Source organism: Acromyrmex echinatior, chromosome 13, assembly GCF_024713525.1.
Source record: "Acromyrmex echinatior isolate Ae372 chromosome 13, ASM2471352v2, whole genome shotgun sequence".
Classification (NCBI taxonomy): Eukaryota; Metazoa; Arthropoda; class Insecta; order Hymenoptera; family Formicidae; genus Acromyrmex; species Acromyrmex echinatior.
Genome location: NC_141864.1, coordinates 9,934,601 through 9,957,543, shown reverse-complemented (window position 1 = coordinate 9,957,543; position 22,943 = coordinate 9,934,601). Strand labels below are relative to the sequence as shown.

General features: G+C 34.2%; 2 long non-coding RNA genes across 2 annotated transcripts in view; one reads left to right on the top strand and one right to left on the bottom strand.

Annotated features, from left to right (window-relative positions):
* The window catches only part of LOC147907624 (uncharacterized), a 155,326-nt gene extending 135,408 nt beyond the window's left edge, over positions 1-19,918 (bottom strand). Inside the window, exons 1-2 of the long non-coding RNA XR_015547205.1 lie at positions 19,193-19,918; positions 18,773-18,965 (exon numbers count right to left, since the gene is read on the bottom strand). This is a non-coding gene — a long non-coding RNA (uncharacterized LOC147907624). The remainder of the gene's footprint in view (positions 1-18,772; positions 18,966-19,192) is intronic.
* A 982-nt stretch (positions 19,919-20,900) lies between these two features.
* The window catches only part of LOC105146130 (uncharacterized), a 62,127-nt gene continuing 60,084 nt past the window's right edge, over positions 20,901-22,943 (top strand). Inside the window, exon 1 of the long non-coding RNA XR_846146.2 lies at positions 20,901-22,016. This is a non-coding gene — a long non-coding RNA (uncharacterized LOC105146130). The remainder of the gene's footprint in view (positions 22,017-22,943) is intronic.

Genomic DNA, 22,943 nt, shown 5'->3' with positions numbered 1-22,943 from the left:
TAAATTACCATTTTACCAGCCTCCATAAATTATTGACTAATGTACCATAAATTACCGAATAAATTATCGTAAAATTTGGTCATTTTTATCTTTAATGAGAAGTAATCATATACATACGTTTATATTTAAAATTTCATGCGTATTGTAGCGATATAAGTATAAAAAATATTTTATTATTTATATTCAAAATTTTTAATATCAGTTAAAAACTTTAAAATCACTTTTCAATCAGGGTTTTGTGAATTTCACAAAAGACAAACTTACAAAAGAAAAAGATTGCCTTCGAATAATTTTGTATTGTTAGCATAAACGTCGTTATATGTAAATTGTGTTCTGGAATATTTTAAGGCTTACTATATAGCTGTCACTTGTCAAAATCGTACTAATTATTAATTTTCAGACATTCCTCTGAGTTGAGTTTTTATAATTTTCTTGTACCAGTTTCCACTACATTTGAAAAATTCCTTCACATCATTAGTCATCTTTGACAGGTCTTCACTTCATACTGTTTGTTCAGGCCGCTAAGGATTAGAGTCTAGCTCTGAAAATTTCCAGATTTTCTGCACAGAAATGTGATCTTCTAGAAATCGCGTAGCAGGATAAGTCGGATTTTCTTCAAAACAGAATTACATAATATTTGAAATATATTATTTACATAATATTATTAATAATAATAATTTAGTAGTTGTATTTTGATTAGTAAAATCATAAAATGAAATTGTAATTGTTGTAAATTTCGAATAATTAAACATTTCTTTGAATAAACTTCTAATTTAACGCTCAATTATTTCAACTTGATACAAATCAAGAAGCTAACTAAGAGATTACCTTGATATTACATTAAATTATGAAAAGACCGTTAAAAGTGTGTAATTAACGTCACATTGTATATGCCGCATGTATAGTCCACGTGAGAGTATATAAACACCTAAGGGTAAATCCGTTTTGCGCGTTAAAGGGAAAATCCGCTCGAAAGTTGTTTTTTCTCATCCTCACGGCTAAGTGCGCCGAGATACACTTTTCATAAGGAGAGACATTACTTCGTCCGCCATTACGACATACGAAGATTAACAACTACTTCCTGGCAGCGAACGGTTGACGTTCTCCTTTTTGCCTGGCGCACGACTAATTGCAACCATGCGAGCATATTTCTGCGCACAAGGCTCGTCGGGGATGAGAAAAATGACATCCTCGCGCGTCCCACCCCCTTTTCCCTACCCTTCACGACGCGGCTGTAAAGGACATTGTGTATATAGGAAACTGCCGTCAGCCTTAGCGAGGACATTTTGCGAACACATGCAGCCTGCATCCTGCCTGCATTTCATGCGTTTTCTCCTTTTCTCTCTTTTTCGCACGCGTTCCGTCTGCTGTTGCCACGCCAAGTAGGTTTCCCCACATTTGCGGAGAAAATTTCCCAAAGTCACGATTAGTGGCGGCCGTCGGTAATGGGCAGGATTTTCCAAATCTCAGTGGGAGACTTGCGCCTGATTTATTTTTATTACGCCGGACTTTAGTCGCTGTTACGCTTCGGCCAACGATGAGGATTAAACCTCATAATCGTAATACGTCGCGGCGGATGATGTTATTAAATTAGGAAGCCTGGTTATGACGCGGAGATAAGCGACGCTTAGGTACAGGGCGTATGCGGTGCGGCTACGGTAAATTAATCGGATTAATTAGAACCATTCGTCAGAGGACTCCAGAGCGATAAGGTCGGCACTTTGTGACAAAAGAAGAAATATATGTCGCAAAACTACAAATATTATTCGCAAGCTCTTTACTCGCGAGTCTCATCATAAGAAGATTGTAACTAATTCTTTTGACGAGTTTCTAAAATGTTTTATTTTCCATGCAAATATAATTCCACAAAAAAAAAAAGAACGGAATAAAAATGTTATAATTTTAAATGGGACATTCTATCAAGTTGTTTGAAAATTTTATAAAGCAAATACTCTACGAGCTCTTCTTTCGCAAAATATTATAATGGTCTTGTAATCGTAGCGGTGTCACGCGAAATTCTACGACATAGACTATCGCGTCGTATCACATTACAGGAAAAACCGGTGACGGGAGAAATCGGCTACTTCATTATGGAAACAATGAGAATCGTTTCGTCAAACGTCGCGGGAGCTCGCGTTTCTCGATTCCCACGTAGAAAGCGCGGAATAAATTTTCGAGCGTCGTACATCGTCGGTGGTACCTCGCGTTCAAGTCGGAATTATTTACGTTATTCCCGACGAGCCGTCACTCGCCGCCATTTACGTATAACATATCAGGAGAGAAAAGAAAGGATAAAGAGAACGAAAAAAGGGTGACAGAAGACAAGAAGGAAGGAGAGAAACTAGAGACGTCCGAGAGACGTCACAAACATACATGTTATATACCTGAGTAAGGGACGTTATATCCCTAGAGAGTTAAGAACCCAAGATTTGTTTTCACCCCCTATCGCTCCGAAAGTAGTTTTCTATAACGGAATCACCGCCTCAATAGGATGCATATCGAAATGATCCAGCGAAAATTATTCTGAACGGATTAATATTTATGAATGTTGAACGAAATTCCCTGTCAACGCGTTGCAACCTGACCTGTTATTGAAGACTCGGTGAAGAAGCAGTTTCTTTTATTTATTGTGCCAATATGTAAGTATTTAAAAAGTATTTACAAAACAATGTTTTGTTGGACCTACATATACGTGTACTTTATATCTCTCTTCTAATGTGTAAGTCCAGAAGTAACAGTAAATATAAGTAATAATAAATAAAGAAATAACTATTTTTGGGACTCCTCTTTAATTGATAATGAATCTACGTCTTATTTTAGCAAATATAAAACAAATAAATAATGATGATTCTTAATGTTAAACAATAGTAAGTAAAGTTACTGAGGGCTATAAAAGTCATCCGCAGAAATTAATGCACAAATCTTCAATGTATAAAATTTCACTACATTACGTCGGAACTTGCAATTTAATAAATGTAAAACAATATAAAACAATAATTGTGAAAATTATAGCCTAGCGCAAAATCATTGCGACAGAGGTACTTAAATATTTTCATACAGTGTATATTTCATATGAACTTTTATACATATAAATTCCTTCATCTTTCACACATAAGGAGAAAAGTATCGCTTACTCAAATCCGGTGAATATTAAAAGTATATGAAACGTATACAGCGCGTTTGTGCAAAGTCATGAATGCGCAAAGTTTGAAAATTTGAAAAGTGGAATGCCAACCGAGCGGCGTGAGAAATAAACTACCCAGACTGCTGACCAGCTCCGAGAGAAAGAATACCCATTCCTCAAAACCTTATCTCCTAGAAGAACGATCCTAGTTCTATGGGAAGTGTCCGCGCGTGGGTGAAATATCGCGAGAAAATTCGTATGTACGTTTTCACGCGGCGACACGACGATCGGCGTGAGATGCAAAAAGACAGATAAAGAAACACACGCTGCCGGCTGAATGCAATGGGTACGCATTTGGCATGGATAGATCTCGAGCGACACTAAAACCGTCACGATTTCCGTGGGATTGTCACAGCGAACGGTTGGACAAGCATTGTCCGTCAGAAAAGAAAAAAAACGCAGCGGGTGGCAACGTTAGAAAATTCGCCTAAGGCTAGAGAAAAAGAAGAGGAAAAGAGATGGCAAGAGGCTAAGCCGAAAGCTTTTCGAAGGATGACGTTCCCTCTCTCTGCACCAACGAGTTATTGTGCACGACGTTCTTGTGTCTTTCTTCTTCCTTTTTGAATTCTCGATGCTTTTTCTCTTTCTTCGAGTGATCCTACATCCAAATGCTTGTGTCCCACACACAGTGTATTCACAGCGTGGTTTTTGCATTAGATGATGCATGCCCGATGTTTAAATGCAATTCAAAAATTTGACGTAAAAACTGTGAATATTATAAAAAAAGTTTCAAGTTGAAAGCGTTCTTTCGAAATTAAAAACATTGATCGAATATAGCTCGTTTAATATTTAACTCGATTTCTCTGTTATTCAATTGTTCTTCATTCTTTACAACATATATCATATCTCTTTAATATCAAAGATGGTCCAGCGATAGACATCTGACTAGTCAATTCAAGGATAATTCCAGAACATTTCAGATAAAAATTTTAGCTTTGCCAGGATTTACCCATCGATTAATTTTCATTATTTAATTGACTTTCATTCATTCGCGCAATATTATGAGCTTTGTATTCAAATTAAGATTTTATACAAATTAATTAAAACGCTAACCAATTTTATTTGGAACAATATTATTTATTACTTTATAAATAATATCAAATGAATATTTCGTTAACACACATTTTTTTACTATGTTTCATTTTAGACATTAAATTCAAAATTTCAATTGATGACTTATTGCATCTTTAAGAGAGGACTTATATCCAAACACAACTTTTCTTTTTATTATTTTTTCCTTTCTTCACGTTTTGATTTTTTTAGAATGAAAGAATGATAAATTCCAGGCCAACTCTGAAATTTCAGGGATTTTCCAGAATACATAAAATTCCAATATATTTTCAGAATCCAAGGATATTCAAGAACTGCTGGACAGCATGTTATACTTTTGTCTCCTAGCTTTGGTATGTTTCAAAATAAATAAATAAATAACAGAATACCAGCTTGATCAAAAAGTTTCCGGAAGAGACCACCAGGTGATGCTCTGAGTCAGCTGATTTGAGTTCTTTTTTTTTGGCTAGGTTGCCACATCTATCATTGACATTTCCATCAAATTTTATCGCCATAGCTTGACATTTGTAAAAATTACGCCGTCTTGAGTACATCTACCTCTGCGCGTGTTTTCAATTTTTTACAATTTTAAAAATGGAGTTGAATTTGCAACAACGAGTTTGCAACAACGAATACCATCCAACAGCCATCGAATTCACCCGATATGGCTCCCTGCGATTTTTTTCTGTTCGATCGAGTCAAAAAATCCCTGCGGGGGACGCGTTTTAACAGCCGAAAGGAGGTAATGGAAAAATCGAAGATGGCTCTATACCAATAATAGAGTTCCAGAAATGTTTCGAGAGCTGGATCAAGCGCTGGCATAAGTGCGTTGCAGTCGCTGGAGAGTACTTTGAAGGGGACAATATCACTTTTGATGAATAAACTTGTATTTTGAATTTTCTGAATGAATTCCGGAAATTTTTTGATCAAGCTAGTATATATTAATATCAATGCAAAATGTTTATCTATTTATATTTTCCGTGTTCGTGAATTTTTTATAAAACCGATTAAATATTGATGAAAAAAATGATTGGAAAAAGACTTCTAATTGTAAGAAGAAAATAAATGAACTCTCTCTTTGGAAAGATCCTCTCGTTATCCAATTGTCAACTTTTCACACTCAGTTAAATGTGATCAGTTGAAAGTTAATGTTAATTGAGACGTACACGGGAAAATAAGGTCACATCGAGCGTGTCCACTTTACATACATGGCACGGCCATCAACCATACGGAGGAAGCATGCATCATAAAGCCTAACGACATCGTCGCGTAGACGTCCCCATCTTTCTCGTTTCTTCATTTCTATTTCCTCCGTCCCTTTCACCCTCTCATCGAGCGATGCCGCGTATACTTGGCTTCGTATTAGTTTCAGTGCGAGCGTGTGTCAATGGCCCCGCGCCAAAATTGCAGAAACACGCCGGCCATAGCCGCTGATGGCTTTTCGGTCTTCTTGCTTGATTTTTGGTAATTACGCTGCGCGGCGCGGATGGCTAGCAATCTCGTAGCCGGCACTCGAGCTGCCTCCGCGAAACTTCACCCGATGATCGCTCGGCAAATAACAGAGACCGGCAAGCAACGTGGCCGAGAGCTCGCAGGAGACGCTGCGCTCCTTCGCCGCGATTCTATCTGTCCTTCACTCCTCGTCTCCTCCCTCTCGCTTTCATACGATTGTTCCGCAGGCATTCCCAATGATCGTGCAATTAGTCTCACGCGAAGGAATCGCGTCGATTTCGGGAATGAAATGTTGACGCAACGTGCTTTTTAACACGTTTACTCAAGGATATGGTGATTATTTATTTTTATCTGTTATTCATCGGTAGTTGTTCAGTTTGAAAGTGGTATCTTTTAACTTCTTCAATTCCTCAGTTACCCTGTTCAGTGTGATGAAAAAGTCATTTACTGCAAAAAAATTCTACAATTATGAAAATTATAAATATATATAATTTGTTTATTAAATGAAATCAAAATACTGTTCTGTATCTTTCTTCTTTTTTTGTAACTTCTGTCTCTCCTCTTTCAAACGACTACATTGACAGCACGATGTGATTAAAACTGTACACATTATTCGTCTCGCCCTGTAAATTTTCCCCAACAGCATCTCGTAATCCTATAAATCTCGTTTAACCTCCGGCTATACCTACTTGACGATTTATTCAGACGGCCAACGCAACTAAATTAAAGAAAAATTTCCGATACTCGATTCCCATTACAAAAGGCGACGATGTTATTCATCTCCGACGGATTGTACACACACACACACACGTAAAACCACATTTCACGTCGAAGGGTTTGGACCATCAGTAAAATTCTGCCAATTAAAACTAGACAGTTGTATTTGTAAATTTCATTAATTTTTCTAAATTCATTTCAGTTTGGCTTAACAATTCCTAAACATTTGACAATAGTTTCCGTTCATCGTGGTAAAATTTCACGGAAAGTAGATGATGCAATCTTCATCGTCGTTATCTATGTCTCTGGAAGGAGTCGCGCGTGAGAGTATCCATCAACGTTATCTCGAGATCTTCACACGGTCTCGGAATGGATTCATTAAGGGCGAGATTCATTAGCATCCCAGGGGAGATTGTCGCTGGTCGGGGTATCGTGTCTCCGCGTTTCTTCTGTCGTTTTCATCTCATTTCCTTCTGTCATATTCTAGCGTCCACCACAAACACTAGTTTAACTCTTTTCTAAATTTCAATTTTCACATTGTGTGTCGAATCACAGAGTGCTTTCAACTGTGAAAGCCTCAGAATTCTGTAAACGATACGGTAGTTTCAAAAATTTTACTAGATATTAACGTCACATTTTCGTGTGGCCACAAAAAATTCCAAAATGACTACGAGAAAGAGGATGTCTTTTGTTACGTCTTGAATGGCGTATCGGACTTTTCAATAGTTCTGGTAGTCATTGTTAACTGACACTATCGATATTTTTAAAATGTTAATAAAAAGTAAATGTTATCTAAGTCAAATCAAGTATTTTGAAAGACATAAAAAGTCGAATGTAAAAAGTATACAATATACTACCCATGAAAATATAGTTTTTTGAAATCAAAATTATTCAATATTTTATCATTGTATGCTTTTGATAAAGAAAATTATTCATATCTTATAATTATATGATTATAAAAAAAATTTTATTATAATGTAATGATAAAACGAATAAAAGTCCGTTAAACAAACAACGTGTTAAGATTTGTCTTTACTTATAGTAATATCTCCTATTCTCCTATTTTTATTATTAGGTGTTGGAATTAATTCGTAGCGTTTTTTAATGAAAGAATGTTATTTATTTCACATGAGCATTAAAAAATACATTAATGAAAGTACTTCCCATCACTTGTAAAACGCTACGAATTAATTCCAACACCTAATATATTCTGTGTAAGTAATCAAATATTTTAAAAGACATAAAAAGTCGAATGTAAAAAGTATACAATCTAATATATTACCCATGAAAATATAGTTTTGTGAAATCAAAATTATTCAATATTTTATCATTACATGCTTATAAAAAAAATTTTACTATAATGTAATGATAAAACGAATAAAAGTTCATTAAACAAACAAGATTTGTCTTTATTTATAGTAATATGTTTTTTCCTATTTTTATTACATTCTCTATAAGAGAGAGAGAGAGAGAGAGAGAGATGACATTATTAAAATCTCTCATAAAAATGTCGTACGATTCGCGATGCATTCGTGGCGACCCTCGTGGCTTCCAGATGGGCCAAGCTTAATCCTTTGGATGACACAATGTCCGCGTAACCGACGGAAGAACGGACCTACAAGGAGGACGGAGAATAGGGAGAGAAAAAGATCTGGAGGACTGCCGCCTCGTCATTCCGGCGTCCCATAATCCTCCGGGAGCATTCGCGATCAGACAGGACACACTCTGCGTCTGTGTGCTCGCACGAGCTGAAGAGAAGCCCGAGGAAGAAGAAACGAGTCGCGCGACCTGAATAACTCCGTCCGGATGTTTCTAATGCGCGGCTTAACGGACTCACGAGTTCGTGAAGAGGACCGATGAACTTCGGATAATCATGCAACCTTTTTTTTTCCTCCCCCTAAGTTCGTAGAATATCCGCGGCGATGACTCGGGCTTCAATTTATCATAATGGATTATCAGGTGCAACCGGATAAATTTTATTGCAGACAATAGATACATCTACAACATACAATTAGTCAAGGAATATTGTCGTACGATTTATTAAGTTGCTCACTTAATAAGTTTTACTTGAAAATTATATTTCAAATTTTACTTTTAAGTTAAATATATTTCAAATTCTTACATGCTAGTAGCTTTACACGAAATTCATTATTGCAAAATAATAAGAAAAGTCTCATCAATATTAATGTGAAACTTGTGTAAGTATGAATTGTGTTTGTTAATTATTTAATAATAAATAAACATATTTTTATACTTTTTTACGAGGCCTATTAATCTAATGATTTGACATGATGAGGTGTCTAATGAATGAATGTTAAAATAAAACGTTTGCAGAATTAAAATAACATCTTTGGTGATTTCTTTCTATTCATTTGGATAAAGTTACGTTTCACTATCGTTAGATAATTTTTCTCGGCGAGAAACGAAAAGACTCGTTATCTACTCACGTATGATGCCTAGTAAATCGATCAAATTCTGTCCGTTGGAACGTTCAACGAGGGCGCGACCGACAGTCCCAAAATCAAAAGGGAAGAAGAGAGGGCGAAAGTAAAGGGAAGAGAAAGTAAAGGAGGGAAGACCAATTCCGCGTCTAACCGCGTCGTTTTACTTCGATAAATATGACGCGGAACCCCTTTCTAAGGGGGGAATGCAAAACACCCCATCGTTGCTCTCTAGACGGGGTACAACGGAACCTACGTAATCCGCCATACGTTTCCCATGAATATGCATCTGCGAGGCTAATGCGATTTGATTCACGATTGGCCTAAGCGACGCGGGAAGGGCAGACCTCTCGAAAGCCCGCAATAATTCGATACATCGACCGTGAGGCGCAAATTAATGTTTGTTAGCGTAACGTTTCCCGGCAGAGACGGGAAGACGCGCGTCTGGGATGAAAATAAATTACTGTACGCCATTGCACGATCTAATTCGGCCAAGATTGATTAACATGTTCCGCGATCGCATAGAAATGAGATATTATAAAATCTCAATTATCATATCTTACTTTAACTCGCAATTTAAACTTGATACTGCGTTTACTATTTGTAATAAGGTAAATTTTGATCAATAAACGAATACATTATTCGTCATTATATTTGTCATTACAATTTACATTTTTTTTTCTTTGTATAATAGAATAAGTTTTTTAATTCTCTGTATCTTTTTTCTAATTGCGTGAAAATCTAAATATCATGTTTATATTTTGATAAAAAGTTTAATAATAGCTACCAAATATTGTGTGAGTGAAGTAATTTCAATCAAATATTCGATTATATATAATATAATCAAAACTATTTTTCTAAATATTTCTATACGTAACAATATGTAACCTACCGTCTAATAATAATAACTTAACAAGTGGAAAATAAAATTATTTTCTGTTACATTAGTTGAACATATTATAATTGAAATTATTTCAACGTTTGGTATATTATTAGCAGATCCTTTTTTTCAGTATATGAGATAATTATATTATAGATGTCAGTAGAAAATAAAAAATGGTATGTTATTGTTATAGAAACTCCTAAAAACGCTCATATCACTTGTTTAACTACTCTTAATAAAAAAAGATATTTAAAAGAGTATCTGTTGGTTTACGATCTTCTACTATTTTCTGTTTAAAGCTCGAAATTGCAGCCGCCGTGAGGAGACAAAGCCGCAAGAGAACGAGAACGGGGGTGGAACTCGGATTTAATTGCTTTACTGCCCGGCACTTCCGGCAACGCAGCGCAAAGCCAATAAAGGCCGATTTTACTCCAACCCCTTGTAAACTTTATGTTGGGAGCAACAACGTGGCAGCAGATTCTCAACGCGCGACGAACGAGAACGGAAAGCAGCAGGGGAATAGTGCTTTTATGTGTTGGACGGAAATAAAAGATTTTTATGACGCATAGAAAAACATTCGATGAAAAAAAATCATTGGATGGCATTTATAATATAATTTCCACCGATTTTTTGGTACCCTTTGATATATTGCGTAAAAATGTGATATGAATCCTCCTTCTCTCTTTACAAAAGAAAACAAAGTTCTGAGGAATAATTACTGGTGAAGTGCTTAATGAGACGCGCTCAGGGCCAAGTGCGATCGTTGTCTCGTAAATTATACTGGTAATTTAGATACCGGCGATGGATTTTATACGATGCGAAAGTCCTCAACACCTCCGGGCGTTTTTTTTTTTAGAATTTGATTCGATAAAAAAGTTTGATCAGATTTGACTATACATTTAATTATATTTATCGAAATTTTATCGAATTTAATTAGACACTATAGATTATGTTGACAACACATTTATTTCTTGAGTTTTAGAAATTAAATAAGATTGGAACGGATATGCTATAGATTTAAAAACAGAAGAAAATAAATTAGAATAATATTCATGTCTTATTCGCAGTAATAAAACGATAAATATTTGTTGTAACAAAAAAGCAAAAAGATAAAAATATATAATAATTATACTTAGATATTCAATATTATATCAAATAAGAGCAAAATTGTATTTTGGGTGTAAAATGCGTATCTCATATTTTATATACATATTTGGCAATATAAAAAAAGATTGGATGTAAATCTGAATAGAGAGTGAGAGAGAAATATTGGAAAATACGCGCGTATTTCGTTCGGAAATATTTTATGCCGCGAGGTGTTGCGACGAATAAATAGAAAATTGCGATCACACAATTTTATTCGTATATCTCCGTAGAAATTCAAAGTATAACTGAATTCTGATGAAACTTGCAACATTGCAACTATTCGAAAACTCATACACAAAAAGTAAACAAAAATATATTCACTGTAAATTTTAATTAAAATTCAATGCTTCATTTCTCAGAGCAATCTTATTACACATACAATAAATATATTTAATATAATACACCCTCTCTAAATAAATTTACCGCAAACTATAAAGCAAAGAGATAAATGGCGCGCACGTATTATGTTCCAATTTCATAACAAATGTTTCTATACGATCATCAAACGTGTGTTTCATAAAAAATGCACCATCACGGAACAATTCATTCAACGACACGTGGTGTCCCTATTTCACGGAAAACTGGAGGGCACCTGCGGCTGGTCACTTCCTGTATCAGCCTGGGGGTAACCAGGTTAATCCTCGATTGACCCTTGCGCGCAGGTTAGGCCTATCCCGGAGATAGAGACAGAGACAGAGACAGAGAGAGAGAGAGAGAGAGAGAGAGAGAGAGAGAGAGAGAGAGAGAGAGAGAGAAAAGAGATTCCGGCACGCGACCAGAACCGCAGAGAGCAGTGACAAAAAGGTCGCTCGTCACACATACAGAGACACATAGTGCGTGTGTGAGCGAGTTGGACGGGCTCCTTAACATAACTTCCTTCGAAGAGGAGGAGGTGCCTTCCGTAAGGGCCTGTTCGTGAGAGACGAGCGACTCTTTCTTGGCCCTTTAACCAAGTCCCAGGGCCCCCGGAACGACAGGTTGTCGATAGCCCGTTACGAGCTGTCGACCTACGCGTCGATTCGCGCAGTTGTCGGATCGTTCGATGTGATAACGACGTTATCGAAATTATATCTGATCCGACGAGAACGTAAACCTGTAATAAAGAAATCGTTTGCTGTGGAGAAATACATGACGAAATAAAAGAAATGGCGGAAGCAATTTATCCAGACGCGCAGGATTTACTTATCTCGTTTGAATAAGTGAATATTTGATTTAGCAACTAAGTGCACGGAAAACGTAGACTATATTTTATTTTAGATTCTCACAAGGACAAGTGAGAATTAATAACTTATTGTCATCGATTTCACGACATCTTCTACGTTCACGCATATATTACCTAATAAGTCACTTGCAAGAATTTATATCACGTAGATTTACGATACATGTATCGTAGACTTACAATATATAAATCTATTTTACTGAATCACGAAACTGTACTTAAGTTGTCGATATTATATCACATTCGCGAATGTCACTTTGATAATTGTGAATTTTCCAACAACCCCATCGACGAAAGACATATAAAGACAGGCAACAATATTTTCACATTGAATTACCTCTGTAATTTCCCAACAGACTACCAACGTGGGTTAGTACACAACTTTATACCGTAATTGAAGCTTTGATACGATACTAATTTTATACGGATACACACTTGCGGACGTGTAACGCGATAGTTTGCCTCACGTAAACTCCAGAGAGAAAAGGGCGGCTACTGCCCTTCGGCATGGCCCTAAGGTCGGAACGACAGGTTGTCGATAAACACAGGTACCCATACGTCGTATTGAGCAGCATCGACGGCTGCTTCCGGCTTCGTCGAGGCAAAGTGTTTCGTCTACTTTTGGGAATACGCTAGCGACCATATAGTTCAGCTTTATCGAACAGTTATTTGATGTTCGATCAATTTCACAAGTCGTCGCTTTAGAGAAGAGTAAAGACGAGATCCTAAAACTTAACACAATGCACTATAAAACTTGTACTTGTATTGTTTGTATTTAATTCTAGATTTGATTCTAGAACGCAATCAGTATTTAATAAATAAGATAACTTTATGCAATGTGGTCTTAAGCAAGTCCAAAACTAATGGTCAGATATGAAGTAGGAAATATTTCTGAACATTGATTGAAAATCAATGACATTTACATAGAGGTAATAAAGATTGAACTATCTATTAAACTACTTACAACTAGAAAGTAGGCTATATTAAGTATTAGGTCATATTGGATGCAATTATCCTTTTGTTAATATCGCTTGTGCTAATTACTAATAATAAATTTGTTTATCTAAGCAAAATTATTAAATCTTAATATCCATAATCCTGGCAATCAATTAATTTTTTTCATATTTCTAATAGTGTTTAAACAACGAATGTATATTTTAGAGAAATGTATTTTTTCTGTGAAATAATGTTTTTATATTTAAATATGCATTGTATAGAATTTACGTTTAATTCATTTTAATATAATTTTTTGTGTTTTAAGATATTTTCGTATTTGCGCGTTAAATACTTTGATGAAGATGAAAATATTTCGATAAATAAACTTTGTACTTTAAGGAATGATTTAACGTAAAATCTCGTTCCGCAAGGAAGCTCTCACATTCCCATGAAACCGACGATGATAGAAGGAAAGGGAGGAGATGCATTCTCGCGGAATATAGGTCGGCAATTCAACAGAGTCCCAAGGATATCCTGTCTATAGATTGGCGGGAAGAAGAGGAAGGAGCGCAAAGTGCGCTCATGAATGAGAAGCCCCGAAGGACCTTATCCAGGATTCCGTGCACTTGCACCCCGCCACCAGCCCTCCCGGAGACACCCCCTTCCGGTTGGACGATTTTATGGGCTTGCCGACCACCGGATACCCCGACGAGTGTCGTCTCAAATTTTCGAAGAAATTTTCTTTCCTCTTTTCTTCGCGGCACCGATAATTACGAGGAGAACAATACACGAAGACAAAACAATGGACACGAAAAGTTTTCATCACAAAAATTCATCATCATAAAATTTAAAGCACATTAATGAAAAACGAAAAATCATAATTACGACATCAACGTAGAAAGAAATACATATAAATTGTATCTAATATTTCCAAATATTTGAAAAATTACATTCATTAAGCAGTGGATAAATATCTCGAAATATATCTCTTTTAAGAGCGTTATATTACGTTATGAGATGCCGAAAATTTCGCTCACGCTCCATTATAAGAAAACTATGTTAAACTAAACTAAATTTATTAACTTTTAACAATTGATTAAATTTTTGCCAAGCGAAAAAAATCATTATACGATTCAAAAGATCACATTATAAATCTGTAAAGTTTTTAAATAATATTTATTGTAATAAAATGCAGAATTTATAAATTTCGTTGCTTCAAACAAAGTTTTTTATCTTTTCGTGCATGGTGGCTTCATTTTCAGATTTTCGTGTCTCTTGCCAGGAGTTTCCGCCACCTAGAGAGCAGTTTCGTTTTCACGTCCATCAAGATTTGCCCGTAAAACGGATTTCACCGTGACAATACGTGCGAGTTTTTTTTTCTGCCGCAACGTAAATTCCTTTAACCAGGCATAAGCAACCCTCGTAACACATGTGTGTGTCTGCACGAAAAAGCAAGAGGAACGGTACATGAGAGAGGGAGGAAAAACGAGAGCGAGTGAGGAACGAACATATTTTTGGGAAAAAGGATTCCGTGGGAACGTGGGGAGAGCCGGCAAGAGTTGGATTTCGTGAAGAGGAGACCGTCCGTGCGTGTTTGAGGATGATCATCGATGCGGTGGGAGGGAGGAGGGGAAAATAACGCCGAATGGGGGAATGAAACGGTCGTCGCAGATTTTTACGGTTTCAAGATGAAACGAAGTCTCTCTCTCTCGTTAGGGCACGCTAGGGTGCTTCGAAGGATGAATTACTGCAGAGAAACGTAACGAGTTTTGATAGCCTCTTATATGACACATTGAGAAAGGGTTGAGAACGAATTCTACAAGAAAGGGTTAAAAAAATCGTATTCAGAAAGGGACGAGAACAGGGATTCTAAAAAATATTCTTTGTAAAAAGAGTTACTTTCAATAAAACGTTTTTTGTTATGCTTCAAAAAAGATTAAAACTGACCTTTTTTTTCGTGAACTAGTGAAAATAATTTACAGATTTCTTTAACGTTTAATTTTCTTCTTTTTTCAATAAATTAAAAATAACAATAAAAACGAGAAGAAAGAGTTAAATTCTTTTATGTTTTAAAAGAAACACATAAAGTTTAAGGAGAAAGATTGTTTGTTAGAAATAAATATTTGTTCGAAATCCTTTATTAAGGCAATATAAAATTGGCTTTTCGTCTACGATCTACGCAACAATTTGTAACGCTTTAATTTCATGTTATTTAAAGATTTTTTACACGCTTGTGTAACTAATATAGTTATACTTTTCTTAGAGCAGTTCGTAGTTTTATGTTCAAGCTCATCTTAAGTTCGATCATAGGATATTTTAAGATTCCATCTATAAAATATCCATACATCTTGAAATGGTAATTTAAGATGATATAACTTAAATCTAAATATAAATATCGACCTCAAAGTTGAAAACATAAATAATAAAACGCAAATAACTTTTCGAATTTTTCATAGAAATGCGTCAGTAATGGATTTACACAAATTTCGCGCTGAAAATTCGAATATTTTGTGTAAACATCGATCGAACATCGTGAAGACATGTGTCGACGTAATACGAAATTCTAGCAAAGCTATCAAATTTCCATGGTCTCACATGCACGTCAGAGAACGCTTCAGGAAAATATGTACGCATGTGCAACCGAGCACGTGAGTGTAACGCAAACGAGAAGAGCACAATTCTATTGTCGGACCGAATCCCTTGTTTGCTCGAATATCTGGCGAGCAGCTGATTGGGATTTTCGAGCTCTCAGGTCGACCGTGGATTGCACATGGCGAGTCCCTTTCGTAATGATGATGCTCTCATATTTGCAAGATCGAGAACGGACGAAAGCGTACAGATTCGAGAAAGTTTTCTCTTTAAAGAACTGAAAGATTTTTATCTATAACAATTTTAAAATTTATATAATTTAAATGATAAATAAAAAGGATATTTTTTATTTATATTGGAAATTATAACATCATGCAATTAAATTTTTCAAAAATATAAGAAGAATTTACTGCAATGATAATACAATTAAAACAAAATTAAATTCTATTCTTTCTTTATTTAATTTTCAATCTTTCAGTCTTTCTTATTAATATATAATGATGAAGCGACTCTTAGCATGCGATAATTTTCAGCAAATAAAAGCATATAGATTTAAATTATAAGAATCAGATTACACTGATGGAGTTTTAAGAGAGTTAGTTTTCATATATAAGATCTATTTACAATAAAATTACTAAATCTATTAATAGATCCAAAAATATGATTGGCTATAGGTATTTAAACAAGCTTAATAAATTTATCAAAGTTCATAAAGATAAAAATCAACATGATAAAAATAATACGTCATAAAGTAAATTGTGATAACTGCACGTTATTACATTGGCCAAACGAAGAGACAATTACAAACAAGAATTAAAGAACATTGCAATAATATAAAATTAGACCTCATACACAATCTCGAAACATATCACGGAAATTAATCATAACTTTAATTGGGAAAAAGTTAGTATTCTTGATTTTGAAAAGAATTTAAAAGAAATATTTTAGAAATGATACATATTAAAGAACAAAAAGAACAGTTTAAATTTAATGAAAGATACTGATTTATATATTGGATAATTCTTATTTTAACATACTTGACGATATATGTTGAACATAAATTGTAAACACAGTTTTAAATAAACTTGTTTTTACATTCGATTTTATTGACTTACTTTTATTTTTTTACCTACACATTACATCAGTTAATTTTCAAACAAGTAACAGTAATTTTTAACATTTAATTTTTAATATACTTGACCGGATCTCTGATTGAGAGTTTTAACACAGTATTTTATATAAATTAACGTAAGTTATTATTTGATTCTGTACCTCTTATTCACTAATAATATATTATTTTAATACATCTACTCGTTCTGCAAAATATCATGAAATACTCATAACTAATGAACTCTCTTTCGTCGTTTAACACAAGTCTACGACAAACTGGATTCTCGATTTCAATCGAGGAATTTGGAAAAACTATTTTATCGAGGGACATAATATAATCTACTGTAGACTGAAGTATTTAAATCTCCTTATCTTATAATCTGTCGTAATATGTTTTGATAATACATTTGAATTCTTTATATATTGATACTTCATCACTGATAGTTTTTTAAATTTTCATTGTATTTGTTATTTATTTGGTTTAATAATTTGATATTTTTGCGTTTTAACACTGAAGACATCTTTGTAAGCCGAAACGTTTGTGAGTAGAATATTATTTAGTATTTATTTTGATGTTGATTATATTAATTTAAAGTTATTCTAATTATAAGCTCGAAATAAGTCACGACATTCTTTAATTTTTTAACATACATATGCGAAATATAAAACTCACTTATGAATTAGCGGGAATAAGAAGAAAGAGCGCAATGTGGTATGAATGAGAAGCTCTGAAGACCCGAAATGTATCAAGTATTTTCACTATGACTACATTTTTACTATGACGATTGCTTCAGAATAATCTAAACATTTATAAAAACCTATATAAATAAATTTTATAATATGTAATATCTAATAATCTGCCTAAATAAAAAATTTTATATGTAATGTCAACTTTTTGCGATTCTGCGTTTAATAATCAACCAACTTATAGATATTCCTATATATCATCCGCATCTTAGCGAATCTTTTACTGCAACATTCGCTGCCGTAATTAAAATTCTTTTACGTTGACAAAACTCAAATCAAGGATGAAAAAATTTAACTCGCACGTAGATCTGAAAGTAATTTTGTTAGACCGTCAACATAATAATGTAGGAAACATAATAAGTAATATATAAAAAGTTTTGACATTCTAGCAATCAATTTAAATGTCTTCCTAATTATTTTGATGATTCAACAAGATTATTTTTAGATCTGCATCTAGTTAAATTTTTAGATACATCAAAATCATTCTTTCCATGTATTCGTCTTTTTGATGTAATTATTGCGAAGACTATTGAGAAGAACGTTGACGGAATATCAAATTCCGTTTTATAGCAAAAAAAAATTACTGAATTAGATACTTAATAATGTCACTAATGGGCTATACGTGGATGACTTTCCCCGCCCGACAAGTCCGACAAAAGGGAGAGAGATCACCCCAGTCAGGTTTATTTAATACAAAGCTGGCGGCGCGTGCGGGGTGGCACTCGGCTGCCGCCAGCTGCGGGTGCGGGGGTGGCGACAACCTGTTGAGTCAGACAATATCGCGTTTTTACTAATGCCACATCGTCGTCCCGACACGAGGATCGAGGCGGGGGTGGCCACATTTTTGCCGTAGTCCCAACCCCAACTTAGGATCGTTATTATCGAGCCACGGATTATTAACTTCCCCGAAATATCTGCAAATCTGCAGACGTGGGAAACGGTTCTTCGTCTCGAAACAAGTGTACCTTTACATTCAAAAGCGACGAAACAGAAAAGAGCAAAAAGACATGAACAATACTATTCCCTTCAATTCACTTTAATATCTACATTCATTATTAATTGACTTTCATGAAGAAACGATCTTGAGTCAGAGCTGGGATTTAATTCTCTCTTGTGTGCATTTAGCATAATAATTATATAATATACAATTTGCAATAATGTTGCAAAAATGATATACAGATAATGATAACATATTTTGTTGCGCGCAACTGAGCTCGATCAAATTTTCATTACAATTCAAGTTTTCATTACATAATACCAACTTGAAATAATCATTAAGGAATATGTAATAAACTTACAATACTTGATCCGTCACACGTAAAGTTGCCATCCGTCCTTTTTTCCCTGGAGACTGTCCTCTCTTTAGGATGTCTAGATAGTCTGTGTTTTCTAAAGGGATAATTAGGAGCGTCTTTAGAAAATTTTCTAAATATATATTTTGTTACGATTCCTTCTGCGATTCCTTCTGCGTTATCTTGTATTATTCTTGATCTGCAATAACAATGTGATTTTAATTAATATTAAATGTGATTTCTTACTAATTTATGATATCGCAAAATAAAAACCAGTAGTGTAAACTATTCTTTATTAATATGAATGATTTAATATATTTGATATTTATGTACATTTTATTGTTGTTTTAAAATTTCCAATAAGAACATATAGACACATTTTAAACTGTAATAAAACTTTTTATTTTAAATAAAAACATTCTGTACCTATTTTATAATTCAAACTGCTCTTTATTCTAAAGTGCGAATAAACAATTTCATGTGAAATTATTATTTACTCCGACCAATCTGACTAATCTCATTGCATCTTTGTATACGTCCGAGATTGCAAACAGAAATCCACATCCATGAGTTTTGGCCTGTAAATTCTAGTTTCAGAAACTTTTTCACGTTCAATGTTCAATCACGGACAATCTCCACAGTGGAATGGGACAATCAATCGCGCACAACTCGGAATTACGTGGAATTCTCGGAACTAGGCAAAATTATCACTCGTACGTATTCCGTCGACACGTAGGTCGTGTTTACGCATAATATGACCGATATTTTCCTCGACACTCTTTTATTCGCATTCTCGTGCAACGCGAAGCAAGCCGAGGGGGCCGAGAAATTGTAGCGTGAAATAACCTATACGAAGGTCACGTCGTCGCGGCGTGATTGATACTTTGACGAATACGTGGCAACGTTTTAATATATTTTGGCAAATACATGCCTGCTAGCTCACAATACGTTACGGGCGTCTAACAGATTGTCACGAAAAGACTGATTACGCGATTGATACAATTTTGCGGAAACACTGATGTTAAGTAAACTTTGGTATATCCAGATTCGGTGAATACTAAAGTCACGTTATTAAAGCCGGATCTACATTTGCGTAAACGTAGGTGTAATTGTAAAGCCCGATCTACAATTGCGTAAACGTAGTTGTAAATGGTTGTGAAATGGTTGTAAAGCGCGTTGTAAAAGATTGTTCAACTTTATCTTTCACTACGATTGCATAAAATGTAAAAGTGAACCAATCAGAGTGCTGTCACGAGTCTACATCGTTATTGTCCCTTTTTTATCTCGAAAGAGCTTTTTGTTTCCTTTTGTATAGAAAGAAGTGCAAAGTGTTTCTTTTCATCTTTTATCGAGTTCATTTTATGATATATTATTTGACGAGTTTATTATATTATATTACGAGTTATTAGGTGCGCAACTAAGTTCTCGCTGTTATTTTGATGGAAATGCATCAAAATAACAGCGAGAACTTAGTTGCGCACCTAATATTATATTAATATATTATATTACGAGTATGAAACATGGAGAAAGTGTTGTGAGCCAATGTTCAATTTGAAGATGAAAGTTCATTGAATCTTTACTCGATTGTAGATTAATATATTGTACAACATTTACTGCTATTACTCCCATAATCTTACGTCTACGTTTACGCAATTGTAGATCAGGCTTAAGAATTGACCAATCACGCTTGAATACGAGGAGAATATCCGACTGTGATTGGTGAATTGTTACAACTACGATCACTTATAACTATGTTTACGCAATTATAAATCAGACTAGTGGAAAGTTGAACTGCGCATGTGCAGTTTGACTTTTCACTAAATAACGTGACTTAAGCTTAGCGTTCACCGTATCTGGATACACGGTATTGTAAGAACTCTTTTTTAATCTCGCCGTATTATTTTAGGCCCAATTGCATCAATGTCACTTTGACTCTAAGCGAGACTTAAAACTCTATCTCGTTTTAAGCCAAAAAAGAGACAGAAACAGAAAGAGTTTTAAGCCTCATTTAAAATCAAAGTAAGTTGGTATAATCGGGTCTTAGACGCAAAACAACGAAATGAAGGAACGTGAAAAAATCAATGCATGGTAAATTCGATCATTTGAATTACAATAGATTAGCACCTACCTATAATTGAAGAAGCTACTTCATATAAAGTATCTAAATGCAGCGACATAATAGAACTTTCCAAAAGAACTTTCCATAACAGAACTTTCCAAAGACTGTAACAAAGTGATCATTTCATCTTTGTTTAACATTGGCGAACAATTAGGATGTAATAATTCACTGTGTTAAATTTTCCATTTAACATGATTTTCTATTTAACCTGCATCCTGTTATTCACTGCGAATACTGAAAATCTATAGTATACATATCACATGAACTATAGATGTGTATAATTAGATATAACGAAACGCGATCAATAACGTTTGTTTGTTGGAATATCTCGCGAATATTTGTATTTTAATTGACGGTGATATTTATCAAAGACCTTACATTCTCGTCATATTCGGTATGTACATTAATGTAACATTTGATAGAAGCGGTCGATCAAAGCGCGACGAGATAGCCGTGTTTAATTCGCGCGATGTAATGTGATATAACCTAACCTAATTCAACCTTATTTTTTATTCGCAAGTACGACGCAACAGTCCTGTCTGACTTGCGCAATAGTCAATAAGTACGAATTCAGAAATGGATTGATGACGTAAATTAGAATCGACAATTGAAATATTTCGCGATCTCTGTGCTTGTCCGCAATTCGAAATCTCAATTGAATAAACATCAAGGAAACCATGGATGTTCTGCAGGAGACACAGATGACATATACAGTGTAACAAGATGAATTATTACATCCTTATTGTTTGTCAATGCTAAACAGAGAGATGAAATGGTCATTGTGTTATACTATGTGTCTCTTGATGGAAAATACCGTAAATTAATTGATAGAATGCCGTGATCAACGCTGTCATACGGTCAGAATTATATTACAATATTTGGGTTAGATTGCATGTACTTGTCTCATCGTATTATTATAACTTTACAAGTTATTCACAAAGAATAGTAAATTCGTGTAGAAGTAATAAAAATAATTGGCGTCGAGAGTGTCGAAAAAAGTATATTAAGTGGGCGAAGGTCGTATATTAAGTGTGACTGTAAGATGTTGGTGTACTAATCTTACATTTCAATATGTGAATACAATACCATGCAAAGTCTAGATGTACTGAACGATGACGAATACAGCTCTTGGTGAGTCAACTTGTTTGTCAAGTTTGATTTGTTAATATATACGTATATATATAGAAATTCCACGAGCAGTTAAAATAATTATATTAAAATAAATTTGTATTTATTTTAATAATAATAAAAAAGATTGTTATTGTGATTGCAGCGATAATTAAGAAATTTAAGCAATTTAAAAATAAATACGTATATTTGTGAAATTTATCTCGAACTTAGCATATTATTATGCTAAATTCGAGATAAATGTTTTAAATTACATATGATATAATCTGAGAATAATGATCAAGTATATATACGTTTGGTTTAACATTTCAACGTGTGTTTTTTCTATTTCTGTTGTTATGATTTGCTGACATATCTGTTTTATGACTAAGCTTTTCGAATTTTAATTTTTTTTCTACTCGATTAACGATGTTAAATAATGTTATTCAATGGTTATTTTATATATATATATATATATATATATATATATATATATATATAAAATATGTGATTTTAAATAAAACACAAAAAGCATTCCTCGTTAATTGTTAATGGCAATTGAATGATAAACCGATATACAAACTATGAGAAATTTTGCAGAATATAATTAGATTTTTATAATATAGTCGTATGACTTTAAAATTTCTTGGAATAAATACGACCAACAGTATGTATTGATGAAACTGTTGTATTTATTTCCACTGTTTTATTATTGTACACTCTTGGAAAAACTCGAGCTTCCGTTGCTTACTCTAAATAAATATTTCTAGGCCATGCAATGCTTACTTAAATCATACATAAGAAGATCGCTATACTAATTTAAATTTCACGTACGTACTTCATTTATTCACATATAAACTATAATTTATTCTTCAAAATCTACGATTGTCTAATCTGTATATATCTGTATATTCTTATTTTGTTTCTATATATAACTTTTACTGAAATTAA